This window comes from Sciurus carolinensis, chromosome 1 (genome assembly GCF_902686445.1).
Source record: "Sciurus carolinensis chromosome 1, mSciCar1.2, whole genome shotgun sequence".
Classification (NCBI taxonomy): domain Eukaryota; kingdom Metazoa; phylum Chordata; class Mammalia; order Rodentia; family Sciuridae; genus Sciurus; species Sciurus carolinensis.
The window spans coordinates 79443063-79458145 of NC_062213.1; the positions used below are offsets into that span (position 1 = coordinate 79443063).

Sequence of the window (15083 nt, forward strand, 5' to 3'; positions counted from 1 at the left end):
CAAAACAGCATGGTAGCCAGGTACAGTGGTCTACAACTGTAATCCCAGTGTCTTGGGTGGCTGAGGCAGGAGGATTGAGAGTTCAAAGTCAGTCTCAGCAACATAGCAAGACCCTAAGCAATTTGGCCAGATCCTGCCTCTAAATAAAATTATTTTAAAGGGTTAGGGATGTGGCTCAGTGGTTAAGCACCCCTGGGTTCAGTCAAGAAAGAAAGAAAGAAAGAAAGAAAGAAAGAAAGAAAGAAAGAAAGAAAGAAAGAAAGAAAGAAAGAAAGAAAGAAAAAAGAAAGGAAGGAAGGAAGGAAGGAAGGAAGGAAGGAAGGAAGGAAGGAAGGAAGGAAGGAAGGAAGGAAGGAAGGAAAGAAAGAAAGGAAGGAAGGAAGGAAGGAAGGAAGGAAGGAAGGAAGGAAGGAAGGAAGGAAGGAAGGAAACATGCTGTTGTTGTAAAGATAAACAATTAGATAAATGGAACAGAATAGAAAATCCAGAATAACCCCACATACATATAGAAAACTGACTTTTGACAAATAGACAATGCAGTAGAAAAAGAAGAGCACTTTCAACTAATGGTGCCAGAACAATTTGATGTCCATATGCAAAGACTTGAAAATTGATCTTTACTTCACATCATATATGAGAAATTAACACAAAATGCATCGTATACCTAAATGTAACACCTAAAATTACAAAACTTCTAGATAACCCATAGGAAAAAAATCTTCATGATTTGAATCAAAGGTTTATTGGATACCATAACAAAAGTATAATCCATTGAAGAAACAAAATGATAAATTTCACTTCTTCAAAATTTAACATTTCTGTTTTTTAATAACATTATCTATAGAATGAAAAGATATCTACAGACTAGGAAAAAATTTTTTTCAAAGTGTATAGCTGATAAAGAATTCATATAGAGAATACATGAAGAATTCTCATAAGTCAACAAAAAGAAAGTTTTTGACATAGACAAAGATTTGAGCAGATACTTCACCAAAGAAAATATATAGGGGCTGGGGATATAGCTCAGCTGGTAGAGTACTTGCTTATGCATGCACAAGGGCCTGGTTCAATCCCTAGGATCACGGGATAAAAAAAAAAAAAAAAAAAAAAAGAAAGAAAGAAAGAAAATATATAGATGGCACATATATATGAAAAGATTCTCAACATAATTAGTCACTAAGAAAATGCAAATTAAAAACATGACTGCTGAGAATGTAAATTAGTACTGCTATTATGGAAGACTATGCAAAAATTCCTTTAAAAAACAAAAATACAATTACCATATGATTTAGTAATTCTACTTCTGGGTATTTACCCAAAAGATTTTAAATCAGTATGTCAAAGAGATGTCTGCATTCCCATGCTTATTGCAGCACTATTCACAATAGACAAGTTATAGAATCAACCAGTTTCCATCAACAGATCAATCAATAAAATGTGATGCACACACACACAATGAATGCTATTCAGTTTTATAAAAGAAATTCTGTCATTTTCAACAATATCTACAGAACTAGAGAACATTAAGTAAAATAAGCTAGGCACTGAAAAACAAACCTACATGTTCTCACTTACGTGTGGAATTAACAACAATTGAACTCAAAGACACAGAGAGTACAATAGTGCTTATCAAGGGCTGGGGGGATGGGAAGATTGAGGAGATGATAGTCAAAATGTACAAAGCCTCAAATATACAGAAGAAATAAGTTTTTTTTCCTTTGAGATATATCGCACAGCATGATGGATATAGTAAATTATGTATTATGCTTTTCAAATTCACTGAGTGAATTTCAAATGTTCTCATCACAAAAAATTAAGTATTCAAAGTGATAGATATGTTAATTAGCTGGATGTAATTATTTCACAATGTTCATAAATCAAAATGATACTTTTGTATCCCATAAAGATGTACAAATATATTTTTCAATTTATAATTAAAATAAAAATTAAAACCATGATGAGATACCACTCTATTATCTATTGGAATGACTAGAAAGTTAATATTAAAATGACTAACTATATTAAGTATTGTTGAGGATTTTCAAGAACTAGAACTCTCATTACTGCTGGTGGAAATGAATCATGGAACCATTTTAGAAAATAGTTTGTCATTTTTTAAAATTTATATATATACTTTCTTATGAGGTAGTCACTCCACTCCTAGGTACTTAAATCTAGAGAAAATAGATGTCTATACAAAGACGAGTACTGGACTGCTTATTTGTAATCATCAAAAACTAAATGTTTTGACTATTTGTCCAACAATAGATGAATGGAAAAGCAAACTGTGGTTTATTCATACAATAGAATGAAAAATAAATGAGCTACTGATACCTACCACTAATGTATAAATCTCAAATAAGCCAGACCAAAGAGTAGTGTTTACTGTGTGATTCCAATTATAATACTTTATAAATCACAAACTTATCTGTAGTGACAGAAAGTCGATCAGTATTTTGGGGGAAACAGAAAGGAGAAGGAAGGACTGAAAAGAAGCACAGAGACACTTCTGGGTTACATATTTTTATTGGGATGTTAGTAATGATTTCACAGCAGTGTTCATATTTCACTTTTGTCAAATGGTACATGTTAAATGTTCATAGTTAATTTTATGTCCATTATTCCTCAATATAGCTCTTTAAAAATTTTTACGTTGTAATTTGCTTCTCCAAATATAAGGTATATTTTTTATTTGTTTGAATCCTCTATAATTCCCCCAAATAATATGTTCATATAATCTCTGTATGTTTCTTATAAAGTTCATTTCTGTATATTGTTATGGTTATTATTAGAAATAAGACCTCTCTATTAGATTTTCTGATTGGCTTGGGTTTGTTTATATGAAAATTTTTAACTGGCATGGATAATATAATATTTTTTAAATTATTTATTTATTTTTTAATTTTTTACAGACTGCATTTTGATTCTTTGTACACAAATAGGGTACATGATTTCATTCCTATAGAGTACATGATTCATACCATTCGTGTAATCATACATGTACATAGGGTAGTGATGTCTGTCTCATTCTACCATTTTTCATACCCCACCTCCCTCTCATTTCCTTCTACATAATCTAAAGTTCCTCCATTCTTCTCTCACTCCCCACCCCCGCCACCCCCATTATATATCATTCTCCACTTAACAGGGAAAACACTTGGGTTTTGGTTTTTTGGGATTGACTTATTTCACTTAGCATATAATATGTTTTTAGTTAGTACTACTTGATACCTGTTTCTCCATGTGTGAGACCATCCCAGTCAACTTAGTGAGACCCTCAACTCAAAATAAAATAAAAAGGGCTGGAGACATAACTCAGTAGTAGACCTTCCCTTAGTTCAATCCCTAGTACCTAAAAAAATAAAAAATTAAAAAAAAGTAAAACACAGATTTGCTATTACTTTTCCAGACAAGGAACACTGACAACAGATAGACTTGGGAATAGAAAGGAGAGATAATCCAGTTGGGCTTTCAAAGCATCTCTAATGTGCAGGGTAAGTCTCAGAAAAGAGAGTGAGGAGAAGAGAATATGGAGGCATTCACCTGAAGTTGCACCACACTCAAGTTTCTCCCACAATGACCTGAATAAAAATGAGTCAGAGGAGCAGAAAGGTTACCAACCAACTTTTCTCTTTTCAGGCATTCATAAATCATTTCATGGAATCATGTACCACTCAGTGATGGGTACACATTCTGAGAATTGCATCCTTAAGTGATTCTTCATTGTGTGAACATCACAGTATGTGCTTACACAAACCAAGATGGCTTTTGTTGACCAATACATCATTGTGCAAAATGTGTCAGTATTCATTAAGGGCCTGTTTTAGGCCAAACCCTAGGCTCAAAGCTGAAAATATCATAGTAATTCAAATAAATGATAATAACTGCCCTTGTAGATGTTAGTTCCTACCAGGGAGAGATCAAAAAATAAATGAATAATATGTCAGCTGTTGTAAAATACTACAAAAACATATAAAAAGAAAATTCAGGTAGAGTCCAGCAGTTATGTTGAGTTAGAGAAAGGGGGATTGGAACTTGGGAGGTTGAGAAGATTGAAATTTATGGAACAGAGTAGCAGAGGTGAGGGGATGTGCAAAAAAGAGTTCAAGAAATCTTTGAGTCTGTGGCTATTTTTTGGTCTGCACACAGGTGGGAATAAAATCCACAAGACCAAAGAACATGTTGACAAGCAATTGGAAGAGCAATGACTTCTGGGACTTGTCAGGAAAATAACACTCATAGAGCAGGGTGGAGGATCTCATTGGTCACAAGAAATTTGGCAGAGACCATGCCTCTGTTGCATTTGAACTTCATACATGCACTTTTGCTTTTCTGGTGAACTCACAGCTTGCTCTGAGAAGGCTTGCCCTCTTGCTCAGATCCATGTGAACCTTGATGACCACTTCTGGTTTCATCCTTTCACTACTTCTCAGTCTTCTACAATCTTCTCAAAGACATTCTTCTTTCCAGATCAAGTCAGTCCTCTGGCTGTTGATAAGCTGACAATTCAGAATTTCCCATGGTCTTTGAGAAGCCAGGATGAGGAGGGAATATAAATGAGAACCTGAAGACAAAGTCAAAGCAACTTTTTACAGTCAGTCTTAAGGAAAGAAAAATAGTCCATCTACTTAGAAAGGACAGAGGTAGGTTTAAAAGATGTTTTTTTTTTGGGGGGGGGCATGTATGTGGTTTTTATGTTTGTTTGTTTGTTTGTTTTGTTTTGTTTTTTTGATTAGGGAATACTTGAGGATGTGAAGGCAAGAGGACAGGAAAGAGAGAGAGAGAGAGAGAGGGAGAGAGAAAGAGAGAAAGAGAGAGAGAGAGAGAGTAATTAGACAAGCAGTAGCAGAGAAGATGGATAGAGAAGTCTCATGGTCTTAACCCCACAGCACCTCCGGCTCAGGCGATATGTGACAGATGTAAATCACCTGGAAACTGCATCAGAGTCCTGGCCTTGAGTCTCAAGAGGACATTCACAAGTCTACTGTCACTAGGCAATTCTGGAACTCATCTTCTCATCTATAAAACAGGCATGACACTATTTCACAGAGCTGCTTGTGGATAAAATAAACTACCACAAGAAATCATCTAAGACAATCCTTTACATACACCAGATACTCAAAAATTATTTCCTTTGTCCTTCTCTTCCCCAGACATAACTATTCATGCTTAGTATACAAAGGAACAGGAATAGGAGTATTCTAAAGTAATTTATAAGCACCGAGGAAAAAGTATATAGTCTCATAAAAACAATTATCATGTCACTATCAAGACAATTCCTTTATGTAGCCTCCTTCAGGTTGCAAGATAACCCAACATGAAAAGAGTATTAGTCTCAAAGACTATCACTCTCAGCTTTCAAAACCACTTGATTCGATGTCCAAGCATGGCTTGATGCGACACACTTGGATGGAGGGTCATCTGAGTCATGACCCCTCTTTACATTGCAACATCTGTGAGGGCCACTCCTAGTTCAGTACCTTTCCTCAACCTCTTTAGCAGCCCACATTTCAAAATGAGGAACAGAGGCATTATCAAGAGAGAGGGAACCAGTCCAAGCAGCCCTTAGACACAAAGTGGGGAGGTCCACCCTCCCAGGTCTCATCTGATGACCTTCTATTCTATTGTTCACATGTGGAGCACCTTGTAATCAATCCAGTGACTACCGATTAGCACTGTCAAATTCCTGCAGAGAACTGGGATTACACATCAAGATTTTCTAGTTTTTTTTTTTTTTTTTTTTTTTAATCGCTTTGAGGCTAAAGGCCCCTTTGAAAAATCTAAGGAAACGACTGAGTCTTCTCCCCTAGAAAAAGATACACAGGAACTTGGCGTCCAACTTGGGAGGAATTTCACTTGCTCTCAGAAGGTCATCCTCAGGCTGTGAGTTAAAAGCTCCAGATGAAAAGTAACTCCGTGTCCAGGAAGGCTACGATTACGTACATTCTAAAATCCAAGCTTTATCAATCCATGCCTGACATCACAAAAACAGATGATAAAATGCTTTCAGATAAATAGAATTAGAGCACTATCCAAGAGAACAAAAGCAAAGGGAATAAGGATCTAACTTTATACCTCACCCAATTCCACTGAAACACCCCCTTCCCAGGACTTCTTAACAAAAGGTTTAATTTGTAAGTATTTGAATGTGACTTCTCAGGGAGTCCTAAACTCCATGGGAAATGATGAAGGCCAGGCTCTTTTTATTCTTCTACACAGAAATGGAATCACAGGTCTTAAAATAAAAGGGCTTGCTCCAGAACCCCCTCTGACCTGGAGGAAATTTTAAATGAAGCTCCAAACTTAAATACTGGTCACTCTTAATTTTAACCTGGTTAGAAGAAAGCAAGGCACAGAAACCTACTCATGACTGTTTAGTGGAATAAATATTAATATTAAGACACTGTTTTAGGGCTGTGGTTGTGGCTAAATGGTAGAGCACTTGCCGAGCATGCATGAGGAACTGGGTTCGATTCTTGGCACCACACATAAATAAATGAACAAAATAAAGGTCTGTCAATATCTAAAAAAAATTTTAAAAAGACACTATTCTAATTATGTTCATTATATAGGAGAAAGTCAGCTTAACATCCTTCCCCCATTTTTTCCCCATATCAGTGCTTCTTATCAGCCAACCCATTTCTATAAAGAGTTCCAAATATGGTAGCTTCAATTATTTTGCAAAGAAATCATCTTTTCTGCTATATGCAAGTCATTAAAATTATTTTCAGCTCACTGTTCTCACTTACCAACTGTCATTTGTTTCAGAAGAACTGTATCAACACCCAGCCTTCTAGGTGATCCACACTGCTGCCATTGGCATTTTTATATTTTTATTTGGTTCCTCCATGACTATCTAGCACAGTGCCTCCTCAAACATACAGATATAGGCTGGTTACAATAAAGCCAAATGGAGATTTATTATCTAACATAGGGATTCTGACTCAGGAGCCCAAGAATCCGTGTTTTGGTTAAGTCTCACTAGGTGAATTGTCCAAAACTAGGACCCATTGCTTCATGTGTGAGTTTACGTTACATTCCAAAGCAATTTTCTTTATTTCTTTTTTTTTTTTTTTTCCTATTTGTAGACTGCCCTTTATTAGGGAGAGTTTTCCTTTACATAAAAACTAAATCCCACTAATAGAATCCTTAGAAAATCAAAAAAGTATTTTTAAGTTCTAAGTATTTCTTCTAGCTTTGTATATTTTTTCCAGTCACGACAGTTAATTTAGCCTTCAACTGAGTCCTCAAAGTAAAATTTCTATCTGGTTGTGCTGCAAAGTTTTCCCTAAATGATAACATGCTATCAATATGAGTTATTACAGCTGGATGCAACGGCACACACCCATATTCCCACCTACTTGTGAGGTTGAGGCAGGAGATTTGCAAATTCGTGGCCAGCCTCAGCAACTTAGTGAGACCCTGTCTCAAAATAAAAAGGGCTGGGGATATAGCTCACTGGAACAATCCTGGGTTCAACCCTCAGTACTGGAAAAAAGATAAGATTTATTATACATCTGACTAATTTTCTTTACATGGCATAAGTGATAAGAAACAAAGACATTGCACAGTCACTTGGCATCATAATTCTCTTCAGATAGAAGGACACCTCAGTCATACCAAACCATATTTAGTTATTTTTATTAGGGCAAGAGTGTGTATGTTCTATAACTTATTTCACTTGCAAGCATGAATAGTGAGATACTTGTATGTCTCTTCTCTCTCTCTCCATAGGCCACTCTTGAGGTCCGGACACAAAGTGCCACCATAGTAAGGGCAGATCACCATCCTTCCTGGCAGGAGGCAAAGTTTCAGTTTTAGGACCATCAGGTGGGGTGTCCTCCTGCAGCTGCGTAACCTCTTGCTCCCAGCTTTCCCTTCGCAGTTTCTTCCACTGCTCTCTCTTGGCAAAGCAATCAGGATACACTGCCTTTTCAGAAGGATGCCAGCAATCTAAGCACCTTTCCAGAATCTTGTAGCACTCATATCTTCCATAGGAGGTGCCCCCGGGAGAGTCATGGAAGATCTATACGGGTGTTGATTGGGCCAAAATTATTCTGCCTCCCTCAACAGCTGGGTGGCCTTCATCATATCATTTTCATTCCTATGTTCTTCAAACCAGGCTCTCATCAAACAAACAAAGTACCAATATTTGTCCCAGGGGACACACCACAACTTGAGGTGGTATAACACCCAATTAAAGGCTGCAACACTTCTTCTGGTGAGTCGGACAGGCAGTGGGCACTGAACAGGATGCCTCACTCTCCTTGGTGGCTGTGAGGGCTGACTGCAGAGCAATTTTCTTACACCCATGTTTCTCACATACTACCCTCACTTTCAGCAGAAGCCTCCTTTCTACTTCATGTACAGAACTAATGCCATTAGTTTTGAGCTCCTCAGATACCTTTATCATCACCCCAACTTATCTTCTAGACACACAATTCACTATCTGCTTTTCCTCCTGCTCTACTCTAAGATGTCAAGAGAAAATGTGTCTTTCCTCCCTCCTCCCCACCAATGCCAGTACCTCAAATCCCTGAGTTATATCCTGTGTCAGAAAGAGATCATCTTGTGATGATGATGATAGCTTGTCACATGTAAGTGAAATCTTACATTATTGGTCTTTTTGTGACTGGTCTGTTTTACTTTAGCATAAAGTCCTCAAGTTTCATCCATGTTTAGCATCTGTCAGAATTTTCCTCCTTTAAATACTGAATAATAGTCCATTGTACATATTTATAATTGTCCCTTCATATCTGCAGGGGATTTGTTCCAGGATTCTCCCACTCCCATGAATACCAAAATCTGAGGATGCTCAAGTTTCTTATACAAAATGTCATATTTTCACATAACCTACTCCCATATGCTTTAAATCATCTCTAGATCATTTTTAATGCCTAACACAATATAAATACTATGTAAATAGTTGCTACACTATGTTGTTTAGGGAATAATAATAAAATAATCTGTTACAGGTTCAGTTATAGACACCATTTGTCTTTCCCTTTTTTTTTTTTTCCAAATACCTTAAATCCTCAGTTGGTTGAATCTGGGGATGCAGAACCCAGATATGGAGGATAGACTGTATTTTATTTCAGAATGCAAAAGTCGTTGACTGTAGCAGGATAGGATAAAACTTAGATCAATTAAACAAAGATCTGTCCTCCCCACCCCTTCCCACCCTACCCTACTCCATACTGCTGCTTTTCTCTACCACCCTAGCAAGGGCCTCAAAGTTAATGAAGAGCCCATTTCTTGGCTTCTCTGATTCTAAATGGATTTTTTCAAATCTGAAACACAGGCAACCATCTTGAAAGCTATGTTTTATGAGAGACTGATGAAAGAAAAGTTCCTAAACTGTTGTCCTAAACCACTCCTTGAGGATGGCAGCAAAGCATAGTCTTTTAGTGCACCAGAGTTGAAATGATTGATGTCAAGGTCTAGCTCAGTTACTGACCCTGTGACTTTTAAGTGCATTATTAAAACTTCACTATTGCCAGGCACAGTAGCGCATGCCTACAATCCCAGTGGCTCTGGAGGTTGAAGTAGGAGAATTGCAAGTTCAAAGCCAGCCTCAGCAATTTAGGGAGGCCCTAGGCAATTCAACCAGACTCTCTCTCTAAATAAAATGTAAAAAAGGACTAGAGACATAGCTAGTGGTTAAGTGCCCCTGGGTTCAATTCCTGGTACCTAAATAAATAAATAAATAAATATGAAATAAAACCACTTCACTATTAAAACTATTATTCAAATTTCACCATTTTGAACTTCACTATTAAAATGTAATCCCTCTTCCTGGATTTGTAATACCTAATTTGTTTTTGCTTTGTTTGCTTCTGGGTATTTGCTCTTCTTCTGGCCATTATACCTGAATTCTTTCTGGAAGATCACCTACTCCCTCAACTATCAGTCCACATCCTTTTCTGCAATACTGAAATACTGACCAGAGAAATAATTCCCCTGTTTAGTACTTGGTTCAGTGACCAACATGTGACCACAGTACATAAAACACATGGAACATTTTACTGGAAACTCCATGAAAGAGGCAGTCATTTTCCCTGGACTTGGAATCCAAATTCCATGACACATAGGTACTGAAGCCATTTCAATCATCTTACCTCCACATGAAATCTAAAAATGGGTCTACCACCAAGGAATCAGAGCCAATGAAAAAATTGGAAAGAGAAAAATTTGATCCTGGGAATATTGTTGAGTCCCTAGATCCAATCATGCCTGAAACTATTGTTTCTAAACATTTTAGTTATGTAATTCAATAAGATCGCTGCTGACTGAGAAAATTTGATTTTTACTTTCTATTACATGGAATCAGAATCAAAATTATCATTAAAACTATAAATTTTAACATTTAAAGAGTATAGAAGACCAAAACTTGGGTGGAACAGATATAAAAGAAAGAAAATTCCTTAGTTGATGAGGAAACTAAGTCAGAAAGTCTAAATGATGAGTATGATTGGTTGTGGGACTAGCTAGGGAGAAAATCTGTCATCAGAAAAGAAATCAGGGCTGGGAGATAGCTCAGTTGGTAGAGTGCTTGCCTTTGCAAGCACAAGGCCTTGGGTTCAATCCCCAGCACCACAAAAAGAAAAATTAAAAAAAAAAAAAAAAAGAAAGAAAGAAAAGAGAGTGATGGTCATTTTGCTGGATAAATTATCTGACTAGAGAAGCATTCAATACTTAGTCATAATTCCTACAAGGAAAACTAATTTTGAAACAGCAAGTGACACCATTTTGATTAATGGTTTTAAAGGGAATTCACATGGGACAGGAAGCCTCTGCCCTGAGACCAGAGATAGTACAAAGCCAGAGGAGTTTCAGTGTTTACCTACAACCAGAAGCTTCTCTAGCACCTGACCAATGAATGTAATGACCAGAAAAGACAGATGCACAGGGCAGAGAAAGACCTTCTAGATCAAAGTCATAGAGTCCTCCCAGAGAAGCCAAGAGATGGGGTAAGCTCAGGGGGAGGCACAGAAAGCAACAGGGAGAAATGGGTGAGGGCAAGTGAAAGAAGTCACTCTCAGGAAGAAGTTCTATTTCCAGAATGAAAAGTATGTTGATCTTCTGCACAAGATTGGCAATTTCTTAGGGGTTACCTAAGAAAAGATAAGACCTAAAAAGGAAGCAAATCTAGTACTCATCACAGTTCAGTGGCCCTCAGTCAAGGCCAATCAGTATTAAAACTCTTGGAGTGTGCTGGGGGTATAGCTCAGTAGTAGAGCACTTGTCTAGCATATGTGAGGTCCTAGGTTAGATCAGAACTGAAAAAGAAAAGAAAAGAGACAAGGGGAGGGGGAAGAGAAAGGATATGAGGGAAGAAAAAGCTCCTTTTTTTTTTTTTTTTTTTTTTTTTGGTCTTTTTTGAAATTGGAGGTCAAATCCAGGGCTTTGCCAATGCAAGGCAGACACTTTGCCACTGAGCTACACCCCAACCCGAGGAAAAAGGATGTGGACTGTAGACTCCCAACAAAATATTATTCCTTTTGAGGTTTCCTTTTCCTCAGTGTTAACCACTTAAATAGGGTGATCTCCTGAGCCAGTACATAGGAACTTCATTCTTTCAAAGATTTACCACTGGAAAGCCTGACTCCTATTCTACAAGCAGACTTGGAAACTGTGAAGACATGGACCAGATGCCCAGGGTTCCAGGCACAGTGCAGGGAGCCTTCTGCCTTCATCTTTTCATGACTTGAAGGAAACACATATATAACATTAATGAGAGCTTTGGTCAGTATGTACATTTTTTTCCCAAAAAGACATAAATCTACTATAAAATTACAAAGGAAGAAAAATGTGCTGCCCAAGAGATCCTCACCCACACCCCACACCCCCACCACCAGTCTACCTGGGTTGCTCAGCAAGGAGGTGCTGCTCTACGTGCTTATTTCCCCATGATGGATGGGAAGAGGTGCCATCCTCCAGTATACCATGCAGCATAAGGAGTATGCTGCTGTCTTCTGAAAGAAAATAGGAGAGTTGAGTAGCCCTTACCTGAAATGCTCAGGACTAGAATTGTTTGCAATATCAAATTTTTGCAGATTTTGAAATATTTACATATGTAATGAGCTGTGTTAGGGATGGGACCTAAGTCTAAAACAAAATTCGTTCCTGTTTTATGTACACATTGTCAGAATGAAATTTTGTACAATTTTTAGTGTCCCTGAGTTTTAACTATGAGCTATCACATGAGGTCACAAGGTTGGCATTTTCCACTTGTGTGTGGAATTTTCCACTTAGAACTTCATGTCAACCCTCAAAACATTTTAGATTTTTGGAGCATTTTGCATTTTGGATTTTTGGAGCATTTTGCCTTTTGGATTTTTGGATTAAAAATGTTAAACCTCCAACCTCTACTAGGCAGTGTGGCACATGCCTATAGTCCCAGCTACTTGGGAGGCTGAAGCAGGAGGATCACTCTAGCCTAAGAGTTTGATCCTGGGCAACACAGTGAGACCCTGTTTTGAAAAAAGGAAGAGAGAGAGAGAGAGAGAGAGAGAGAGAGAGAGAGCTACTCAACCTCTAAATTCTCTAAATGTTGAAATAGCATCATGATTCTGTACATAAAATGTATACTTCTAAAGCAGAAAAAAAGTAAAGAAAATGAATGAAGTTGGGGGGGAGAAGGAAAAATGGATTTTCTTTCCATTTATACTTGTTAGAACTTATTCAAGACAAATACTGGAGAATTATATGGCCAAATTATATTGTGATATTGTATGCATGTACAAATATATAAAAACAAACCCCACCATCATATACAAATAGAACACACCAATAAAAAACGGAAAAAATAAAAATACAAAAAACTTATTCAAGTCATAACAGAATTACACTTTCCAATGTATATTTGATTTGTGCCCCATTTGGCCATCAATCTGATAATTAAAAGCACCAGGGCCCATTTTCATCTAATATCAAGGTGCAACCAATGCTATAAAGTGCCCATTCTTGCATTCTTTATCTCTACCTAACAGAGGAGAAAATTCTGTTTTAAACAGGATGTGTGCAGGATAAATTTTGTTTTTAAACTGCAATAACAAGAAGTTTTAAAGTAAATCAGACACTGTAAAGCAATTTTACAATGCCTTGGAAAGAGCCCAAGACTGTGGGGTTCTTAAATAGGTTCTCCCTGGCAAATGGAGCTGCCACCCTCTGCATGAACAATAAGTCTATTCCCTTGATAACTCTAAGAAATACCCACTAACATGGATTTTAATCTGATAAGAAAAAGAGTGGAAATATGCTCAGATATTCACCTTAATTTTAACTCATTGTAGGAAAGTTCTTAATAAAAAGTGTCTGGGTCTCTTAACCAGCAGCCGCGGTGTTGCTGTATACCTTAGGCTCCATTCCATTCCAGACATGCAAATTGGCCAGTCTTTCAAGCAGAGGAACTACCTGCTCCATCTCCCGTGTTTCTACACCCATGTAATTTCCTATACCTGGGAGAATAGTAGAGCACAAGTACACCATTGCTCATGGCACCCTTTACAAGTCCATGTTTTCTTTTCAAAGAAAAATAAATGATTCTGTGCTGAATTAAAGTTCAAACGCTTTAGTTTAATTTTCATGAGTCTCTACAATCTCAATCTGTAGCTGGGAGGGTGGCACAACCCTGTAATCCCTCAGCTTGAGAGGCTGAGGTAGGAGGGTCACAAGTGTGAAGCCAGCCTCAACAACTTAGTGAGGGCCTAAGCAACTGAGCAAGATCTTGTCTCAAAATATAAAATAAGGGCCGGGGATATAGCTCAGTTGGTAGAGTGCTTACCTCCCATGCACAAGGCTCTAGGTTCAATCCCCAGCACCAAAAAATAAATAAATAAATAAATAAATAAATAAATAAATAGGACTGGGGATGTGGTTCAGTGGTTAAGCACCCCTGGGTTCAATCCCTGGTACCAAAAAAAAAAAAACTATAATTTCAACTTGTCTTTATATAAATCCTTGGAATTCAAGTATACTTCATTTATTCTACTTCATAAAATTAAAACTGATCAGAATGCACATTGCTGTGACTGGTGGAAAGTACATTTTAAACCTCCTAGGAGCTCTCTCTTATCCTTTTCTTGATCATCTAAGAACTTCAGGGTTTTATGCAATCCAAACAGAGATTCTTCTAACATCTTATCCCAAGCGGTCCAAGACTCCAAGACTCTGGCATCTCTCAAACCACAGCCACTGGAATTATTAGACCTCTGCCACACAGGATTGTCATTGGATGCTGTCCTCCCTTTGTCCAAAGCAAAGGCTGACCTGCCTGATTCTAGTACATGTTGACAGGGACTTTGGAAAGTCGATGCTCCCCCTGCATGCCTCCATCTCCTCAAAACCATATTGCTTCAGAGTTTCTCATTACATTGTCTACATTGTAGCTTAAAGTCCCATCCTCTTAGTTAAAGAAATGGCCATTCTCTTCTGAGTCAAACTGTCCCAAAGACATATTTGTAGTCTATCCATCAGGGACTCATAATCAGCAGGGGTCCACTCCCAGGAGAAGAGTTATCATAAGTATTAAGTTATTCACCTTCTCTTCTCCTGAACCACAAAAATTCACTCTTCCCTCTTCTCTAGTCAAGTGTTTGATTGCCTCTAAATATGAGTGTAATTGAGGCAGATCCTAGAAATAGAAAAATGCATATTTACCCTCTTAGGAAGTGACTTACCAATGAGTCATAACACAATACAAGGAAGGAAGATTCAATTGTTTCTCCTTTTTAGCAGTGCAGAAGGCCCTAACCAATGCAATAAGACAAGAAAAAGAAACAAAAGCTTATGAATTTGAAAAGGTGATTAAAGTTCTGTTGATTTACAGATGACATGCTTATCTACAAATAAAATCTCAAATAATGTACAAAAAACTACTAGAACTAAATGAGCTAACAAAATCATAGCATGCAAGATCATTTTTTTAAAAGTAACTACATTTCCAAATAATTAAAATTTGAAATTTAAAGTACCCTATCAATTTTAATAGTATATGAAAACATATTTAGGAATAAATCCAACAAACTATGGGTAAGATTTAAATACTGAAAAACACAAAACTCAAAGGAAACCTAAGTAAA

At 37.2% G+C, this 15083-nt stretch overlaps 1 pseudogene; it reads right to left on the bottom strand.

Annotated features, from left to right (window-relative positions):
* Nucleotides 1–7672: 7672 nt before the first annotated feature.
* Nucleotides 7673–8178, bottom strand: LOC124984273 (NADH dehydrogenase [ubiquinone] 1 beta subcomplex subunit 9-like; annotated as a pseudogene).
* Nucleotides 8179–15083: the final 6905 nt, after the last annotated feature.